Source organism: Gymnodraco acuticeps, unplaced genomic scaffold (assembly GCF_902827175.1).
Source record: "Gymnodraco acuticeps unplaced genomic scaffold, fGymAcu1.1, whole genome shotgun sequence".
Lineage (NCBI taxonomy): Eukaryota > Metazoa > Chordata > Actinopteri > Perciformes > Bathydraconidae > Gymnodraco > Gymnodraco acuticeps.
In genome coordinates, this window is record NW_022989867.1 from 2,742,498 (window position 1) to 2,751,835 (window position 9,338).

The following is a 9,338-nucleotide window of genomic DNA, read 5'->3' on the forward strand; positions in this document are numbered from 1 at the left end:
GTGATACGTTTTTCCGGTTCCGGCGCCGCGCGAGTGGCAGCCTGTTACAGCAGCGCTTACTCACACTGAGTAGTTTTCCTTATATTTACTTATTTAAACTATCTTATATTTTTATTTTTATTGTATATACTTTTGTTTAACTTATACTTGCACTAAGGACGTCAAGCCCATACTTTTGCACTCTTTTTAGTATTGTTTCTGTTCACTACCGTGTCCGGCGTTTCCTCGGGCAGTGAACGTCCCATTGTTTACACTCAGGATCAGCTAGCATGGCGATACTAACCGGCGATAGACCCGGGGCCCATTCCAATAGTCCATTTAGCTTAGGAACCTTCCTAACGGAGTGAAATGACCCGGAAGTACGTCACTGGCAGCCATGATAAGTGCCGTTCCAATTCTCCAAATGAAAGGAAAGGAGGTTTCAAACTTCCTTTATAACCTCCTTTAGCTTAGGAACCACTGGACCTCCCTAACCAAAAGGAGAGGAGAAAATGCTGCCCCACAATGCATTGCAGCCGCAGCATTTGCCGTCACTCAACAGTCGGCCGTTCACGGACACACACGATAATGGGAGAAATTATATCATGAAAGTTACGGTGCTTATTACGCATTTTAAAACGTATGTGGTAAGTTGCCAAAGTGCTTTGTTTTGAACGTTCATCAGTATTATAATCAAAAAGAGAAATATGAACGTTAGTTTTTACTGAAATGATCAAATAAAGTCTGAGCTGTGTGGGGTTGTTCAACTTTTAAAAGATGTTTGAATGGTGATATACACAGTGATAGATGTTAAGGACTAACGTTTATAATAAATACATTTGTATTTATTTTAAGATCTTTTAATAGTTCATACAATCATACGTATTGGGATCATTTGTATTAATGTGGACCGGAGGGAGAGGGTGACGAGCATAAGTTTCACTTTCCTTTTTTATTTCAATTCCAACTTTGGTCATGAAGAATATGTTTCTCTGTTGTCCACGTTCATAAAGCATAAAACAACAGCATCAGAGCACGGTGCAGAGTCTCTAGATTAGTTTACAGTAGTCCCTCGTTCTTATTAAACATCCATGTTGTAGTCCGCTGTATAGAAAACTGTAGTTTCCATAGTTTCCCCACAGCAGCAGACGCACATTCATGACGTCTGCTGGCGCATCATAAACACGTCGGATAGTGAAAGTGCATTCGGATTCTCTAAGCACCGCAGTCTCTTCTCCTAAATCCTTTTGAATTCTCCTATCCCTTAACCCCGTGACGTTTCACTCAGAGGTCAAGGAATAGGAGATAGGGTTAGAATTTAGGAGCTAATTTTTGGATTATCGGAACGCAACCCCGCTGTTCCCCGCGAGCTGAGGAGAAAGAGAAGAGGATGTCGTGCCGGGGCAAAGCTGCGAGCCAGGAGGAGACGACACAGACCTGTCCTTCCATCTATCATCATGGGGAATGTTAGATCTCTCCCAAACAAGATGGACGAGATCGCGGCGCTGACCCGGCATGAGAGGGTGAATCGGGAGAGCAGCATCCTCGTGTTTACTGAGACGTGGCTAACGGAGCACTAACACTACACTTGATGGTTTTCATCTGCTGCGGGCGGATAGGACGAGAGAGAGCGGTAAGAGGAAAGGAGGAGGGCTGGCTGTGTTTGTGAACGATAGATGGTGTAACCTAGGGCACATTACTATTAAAGAGCGAATCTGCAACAGGGACATAGAGCTGTTAGCCGTTAGCATGAGGCCCCACTATTTACCTCGGGAATTCACGCATGTTATCGTGATAGCTGCATATATTCCCCCCTCTGCCAACGCTGAAGAGGCATGTGACGTCATCAGCTCTACTGTAAGCAGACTGCAAACAAATATATAATTCGAGAGAAGATCAAGAGTTTTTATCGCTTGAAATGACGGAAAGGAAAAAGGACAAGGACATCCCTCTGTTGGAGGGGCAAAGGAGTCTGGTGGGATTCTTGGGAGTATTGGTACACGGAACGTGCATGATTTGGACGCGATGAGGTTGCTAGTGGAGCATGTGCGTGAACTGCGAGCGCCGAGCCTCGCAGCGGCGAAACTGAGGCTCCATGGTAAACTGTGGTAACATGAAGAGCCGTTTGGGAGCCGAAAAAGCCGGTGCTTCTTATGCCCCTTTCACACCAGCGCTTTTTCAGCTCCGGCTCGGAGCTGGAGCCTGAAAAGCGCCGGTTTTTCCTGTTTACACCGCAGCGGCGCCGGCTCTTAGCTCCGGAATCCGGTTCACTTCCAGCCCCAAAAAATTGTCAGCCTAGAGGCAAGAGCTTCGGAGCTAAGAGGTGGCGTCGCTTACGTCTCTCTTACGTCGAGGCGTGCAGGAAACTAAACCCACCTCCCCTGAACATGGGTCGATTGTCATGCCTGCCTACAAGCAGTATAGTGCTTATAAACACACTTTATAAAGTCAGGCAACACTAACCAGGCTTCGTGTGATTCTGTTTATTTGTACCTTACTTTGACCATCCGTTCACTGTTATTGATCATTGTGGAGAGAGGCAGGCGTGTTGTTTTGTATTATAGCAGCTATCGGATGGAATCAATACATGGGCTGCACAGGTTGTCGTGTCCGACTATCACAAGTAGAATCATAATAAAAATACGCCGGTAAAATGTGCCTGTCGAAAACGGTTTATGCCACAATAGGATAGCAATAGCAAGTAGTCAGTTTAGCTTCGATTGCTATGCTAACATCACCCATTTTATACCAGAGAAACTTTCATAACAGCGTTGTGATGCCAAACAGCGTCAATTCAGACTGACACACATTCACTTAAGCTAAGGGGAACTGAGGATATGTATCAGCTGCTTGTGTGAGTTGGACAGTGAATACTTTAGAGCGGCCGCTGCAGTGTGAGCTAACCGGGAGCTAACGGGAGAATAAACTCCCGTGGAAGAGCAGCACTGCAGCGGTCGGTAAATGCTGCAGAAACACATTAATAAACAATGAACCACGACACTCTGGAGAAAAGCATAAGGTTGGAGAAGTCGTTATTTAATTTAATCTGGCTTCGTGTGATTAAAAGCAACACGATCATCGACCCGACGCAGTTGTTGTTGTTGTGGGCGCCGTAACACCGTTGGGGAGCAAATCAGCCATGTAAACGGTGACGTCATGACGCAGCAGCGGCAGCACCCAGTCGGGCGCTGGGCGGTGTGAACAGAGCGGGAGCAGAAAAGGGAAACCGGAGCTGAACCAGAAAAGCTCCCGCTCGGAGCTAGAAAGGGAAAAGCGCTGGTGTGAAAGCTGCATTAGTAAGCCGAGCCTAGCCAAATGATCAGTCTCACTAACGTAAAGAGATAGTATCTATATGGGACGGCTCAATTCAAAATTCAAGGAAAACGTCGTACCCACCAGGACTGTACGGTGTTTTCCCAACAATAAACCATGGATTACCCCTGAAATAAAGGCTCTCCGGAAGGACAAAAAGAAGGCCTTCAGATCTGGCAACGGAGCTGAAGATTTTACAGAGGGAGCTGAGGTGGAAAATCAGAGAGGGGAAAAACAGCTGCCATCGGGGTGGATGACGCTGTCATCTACCCATGGTTTAGAGTGAGACATCTCCACCATAAAGTTAATTATGGATTCAGTGGTATTAACAAAAACCTACCAGCAAATATATAAAAATTCAGTTTTGTGCTACTGGATAGTGAAAACCACAGCGATTAGCCCTCTAACCTCCGATAGAAGTTTATACATGGATGCTGCTTTTTGAGAAGTGAAGAACAGAGGAACTGGTGTGGAGGCTGAACAGACATCCCCTGTTCCTCTGAGCCAGCTGGGCTGGCTCAAAGCCTTGCCGAATCCTCCCGAATAATACTAAATCAAACCCAACCACATCCAAAAGACAGGCAGATGGACACACAGAAGTGCTAATGTGTCCTCAAATGGAGAGTCTGTCAGTTATACACATTTGAAATGAAAAAATAATCATGCACATGTGTACAGAGATGGAAACAAACACCAAGGCAGAGGCGCCCCCACACACTCCCACACACACATAAATCAAACTGTTGAACAGAACATCATCATGCACAGAACTTGCTTTTTTTGTGACCAGATTTTTCTCACATATACATTACAAATTAACATACATTTACAGTCACATTGGGAAAAGGGAATACATATACAAATATTATATATCGGAATGATAAAGAAATGGAACGCAAACACAGTAGAACCCAGGATAATCACATTTGTTTTCTATGCAAAAGACACATATTTAAATTGAATCTGATTGGATTTTGTGAAAAATCACTTATTTTAAACAACCTATCTTCCGTAACCACGGCACTCTGGAGAAAAGTATAAGGTTGGAGAAGTCGTTATTTAATTTAATCTGGCTTCGTATGATTAAAAGCAACACGATCATCGACCCGACGCAGTCCCCCGTTGTTGTTGTTGTGAGCGCCGTTGGGGAGCAAATCAGCGATGTAAATGGTGACGTCATGACGCAGCAGCGGCAGCACCAGTCGGGCTCTGGGCGGTGTGAACAAAGCAGGAGCAGAAAAGGGAAACCGGAGCTGAACCAGAAAAGCTCTAGCACGGAGCTAGAATGGGAAAAGCGCTGGTGTGAAAGCCGCAAGAGTGGTGTTAATATATGGAGATTATTCTGCTGAACAAAACTAGTTATGTGTGTTTGCCACAGAGCTTATTTTCTGCAGTATACAATATTCAATAGAAAAAAACTCATTGTTTTTTGTCGAGTGAGCCCTTGTTATGCTAATGTTACAGGTGGGTATGGTGCATTGATTGCTACTAGTAACCGGAGAGAAAGTTCATTGCTCGTTGTTAAAGTATTTGTTAAGGGGAAAATTATTAGGCCTATATATATAAATGGTAATGTAGTTTAATTGTAGGATGTTTGGAAAGGATGAGAAGGTATTCTATCTGTGTGTTTGTGTTCGTTTTGGAGACGTGTGATCTGTTAAACTGTGATCGACTAGATAGCCTTGATCTGGGAGACGGAGATCGATTGCCCTTGTCTCCGCCGACATATCTGGGGGGTTTCGCAGCACTTTCCTCTAGTGATGGGAATTATGGCTCTCTGAAGGGAGCCGAATCTTATGGCTCCGTTCCTTTGCAAGAGCCGTTCAAAAGAGTCGTTTTTTTTTTTAAGGGGTCGGGGTTACAAGGTTTATCTGCGAAATATACCTTTTATAACTCAATCAAATGTAGCCCTGTTTTGACTAATGATTTATATCATATATCACTTAATTATTCAATACATCCTTTGTACTGAAGTATTACAAAGTAAAAATGTAATTTGTAATTATATATGATTTGCTGTGGCCAATTGTTTTCATTGCATTTACAGACCCTTGTAACTACGTAGCTGATTGTAGAATCACGCTAAAAAAAGCAGATAGCAACACCTATACAAACTGACAATAAATCTTTGCTGAGCCTAAAAATAATCATAAATAAATAACATAATGAAAATAAATATATTGCAATGCTCAAAACAGCAGCATCCAACAGTCTCTAATCCTTGGATATTACATGTCACTGCATGCATGCACGAAGCACCCGTAGCACGGAGATCATCATCTCTTTGAGTCGACTCGTTCGCGACCGACACAACAGTACTTTCCTCACTCGAGTAAAGTACCGGCAAGTGAAACCTAACTTTGACTCTTGTCATCATTCAGGTATGTAGATAGTACAAAAACGTAGCAAATCAGGCCAAACTATAACATATCATGTGTAAAGAGTGTTTTAAAGCGATTGTGTGAAATATTGAGTGTGTTATTACGTTTTATCAGCAGTTTTCTGAGGCAGCTAAATCTCCCCATTAAAAACCCAGGCAGGCAACAGTGAGGAGAAGTTGCTGTAAGAGGAGAGCTATGTGGTTGAGTACAGTCATCTGAGGCCAGTCAGAGATCATCAGCTAATTCAAAATGCTGCAGCACGTGTACTAACTAGAGCTAGGAAAAGGGACCACATTACTCCTGTTCTGGCTGCCTTACACTGGCTCCCTATAGAACACAGGATAGAATTTAAAATTATTCTTCTCGCCTACAAAGCCCTTAATGGGCAGGCGCCATTTTACCTTAAAGAACTCATTATACCCTACTGTCCTACTAGGGCATCGCGTTCCAAGAATGCAGGGTTGTTGGTTGTTCCTAGAGTCTCTAAAAGTACAATGGGAGCCAGAGCCTTTTCTTATCAAGCTCCACATTTGTGGAATCAGCTTCCAGTTTGTGTTCGGGTGCCAGACACCCTATCCGTTTTTAAGAGTACACTTCGGGCCCGGCGACACGAGGGGGTAAAAGGGGGTATTGCCCCCTCAGTTGTCTTATTTGCCCCCTCACCTTGAGCATCATTCATCCATCAAAAAGTACAATAAATGTCACAACTATTAAATAACTTTAAATAATTATTTTCCCCAACACACGTTACTATGTTTAGATCAGATATGTGGGCCGGCAGTCAAGCAACGTGTAAACAAGCCTCAACACCAAGTGAGCTTGTAGTCTTAATGTTAGCGTGTGTGCTTAGCTGTAAACACAGTCGGATGGGTGACCAAAACGTCCCCGTTTTCCAGGAAAAGTCCCCGTTTTCGGTGGCCGGTACCCGGTTGAAACTCCCGAAAATGTTCCCGTTTTTTAATGTGCGTTAAAAAACAGAGCAAGGTGAAATAAAATGTTACATGTGAGTAAAAACAGAGTAACAGTGTTTTGCCTTTTTGTAGCGTTAGCGTATTTCTTCTTCTACTACTTTTCTTCTTCTCTTTCTTCTTCTTCTTTCTTCTTCTTCTTCTTTCTCTTCTTCTTTTCTTCTTCTTCTTCTTTCTTTCTTCTTCTTCTTCTTCTTTCTTCTTTCTTCTCTCTTCTTTCTTCTTCTTTCTTCTTCTTCTTCTTCTTTCTTCTTCTTCTTCTTCTTCTTCTTCTTCTAGTTCAATGTACCTGCCCGCGAGATATTGGACAAAAGAAACTCGGCTAGTAGTGTCAACTAAATCCATAGTATTACAACAAAAGTACTTTAAACGAGGTAAATTACGAATGTATGTTCTCAATCGCCAAGTATGGGATTGAATATTACATTAGTTTAGATTAGATTTATTGTCCCAGGGGGAAATTCATTTGCACAGCTCTGTTGTGGTAATCTGTATTATATAAACCGTTGTCGGTACCATATGTGTTCGGGGTACCATATGTGTTCGGGGTCCGTCTCTTACCAGTGACGTCACGACGTCAATAAAATAAAATACTCAGGGGAGTTTCCTGAATTTTCATGCCCAAAGCCATGCACTAGGCCCTGGGTAAATAAGAGGCTGATCTGGGGCACTTTTGTCCACTTTCCCTGGTGCTAGAAACTCAAGTCAGGCATCCCTGGAATCGTCTCAGATAGTAGATGATCAGTGGGGCCTTCTTTTTACTGAACCATGATGTTTCGATGTATATTTCCATTGGAAATGCTAACCGCTAGCCGCAAAGCTAGCATCGCAGCCACTACTCCGTTTTCGGAGACTTTGCACGAGTTATTCACAAACATTTTCATTCGCTTTGTCTTGATCTGTAGATATGATTTGATGTGATGTGTCGTGTGTCCCCCAAAAATAACAATCGACAGTGTAAACATAATTATGTAAATAACCCAATTTGTGTTCTGTGAAACGGAAAAGGATTTTACATTGTTTTTGTTACTTTTCGTTGCAGTGTCTTAAATGTAATTTAGGTTAACTTCCTGTTTGAAGTTGTTGCTATGGAAACAACATCACGGAGAACAAAGTCATATCTTCTACATATAATAACGGACAAAGTAAAGAATGAAGTGTAGGCTAAGTTTAAATGTTCGGAATTTGACAGTGTATGATGGTTCTCTTGAGTTGCCGTACAGCCAATGGCGTACAGCCATTGCTCCGTTTTCATGTGTTTATTACATGTTTTTCACAAACATTTTCACACGCTAGGAGTATAGGAATACTTCAATTCGGTTCGTCATGATCTGTAGATGGCATGTGCCATCCGACCTCTGCAGCTCATCCAGAATGCAGCGGCTCGTCTGGTCTTCAACCTTCCTAAATTCTCCCACACCACTCCGCTCCTCCGCTCCTCCGCTCCCTTCACTGGCTTCCGGTAACTGCTAGAATCCACTTCAAGACACTGGTACTTGCTTACCATGCTGCGAATGGATCTGGCCCTTCCTACATCCAGGACATGGTTAAACCGTACACCCCAGCGCGTGCACTACGCTCTGCATCAGCCAAACGACTCGTTGCGCCCTCGCTGCGAGGGGGACCCAAGTTCCCATCGGCGAAAACACGTGGGTTTGCTGTCCTGGCTCCAAGATGGTGGAATGAGCTCCCCATTGACATCAGGACGGCAGATAGCTTGCACATCTTCCGGCGCAAACTGAAAACTCACCTCTTTCGACTCCACTTCGAGCGTTAGAACTATTAACGAAGCACTTTTATACTAATAAAGGACTGGCTTACCTAAAGCCAGTTGAGTAGCACTTGAAATGTTTGGCTCTATGAAACCTGATGTACTTATATGATTCTGTTTTCTTCAAGGTTGTGTCTTCCTGGTCGAATGTACTTATTGTAAGTCGCTTTGGATAAAAGGGTCAGCTAAATGCAATGTAATGTAATGTAATGTAGATGTGATTTGCCCCCGAGCACAACCGGGTAAATTACCGTACAGCCAATCACAATGCGTACAATGCGGGACGTCATTGGTAAGAGACGGCCGCCGAACACATATGGTACCGACACCGTATTGGTACAATGAGCGACATCTAGTGGCGGATTGTGGAACATTGATTTGATTTTTCTCATGGCAGTTTGACTCTAGAGACAAACCAGGGGACTTTACTTTTAATCTATGTCTGTCCATTTGGTGTAGTGTTTTATCCAATATTACATTTGGTTTATATATTAGTCACTTTCTTATGAAATGCCAGGTTTTTTGGCCTTGTTCTGAACATTCAATCCTGGAAATAAAAAATCAACCAGATACATTTTTCTAGATAGACAGTAAGTAATTAACATCTGTATATGAAGACGAGTTAAAGGTGGGGTAGGTAAGTTTTAGAAACCGGCTCGAGATACACTTTTTGTTAGTGTACCTATGCTGTACAATGTATTATCTCTTCGATTTATACACGGCATCTATTGCACGTTTGTCCGTCCTGGGAGAGGGATCACTCCTCTGTTGCTCACCCTGAGGTTTCTCCCAATTTCACCTTTAAACTGTGGGGTTTTCTCTGGAAGTATTTCCTTGTACGATGTGAGGGTCTAAGGACAGAGGGTGTTGTATTGTCATACTGATATTCTGTACAAACTGTGAAGTCCACTGAGACAAATGTAACAT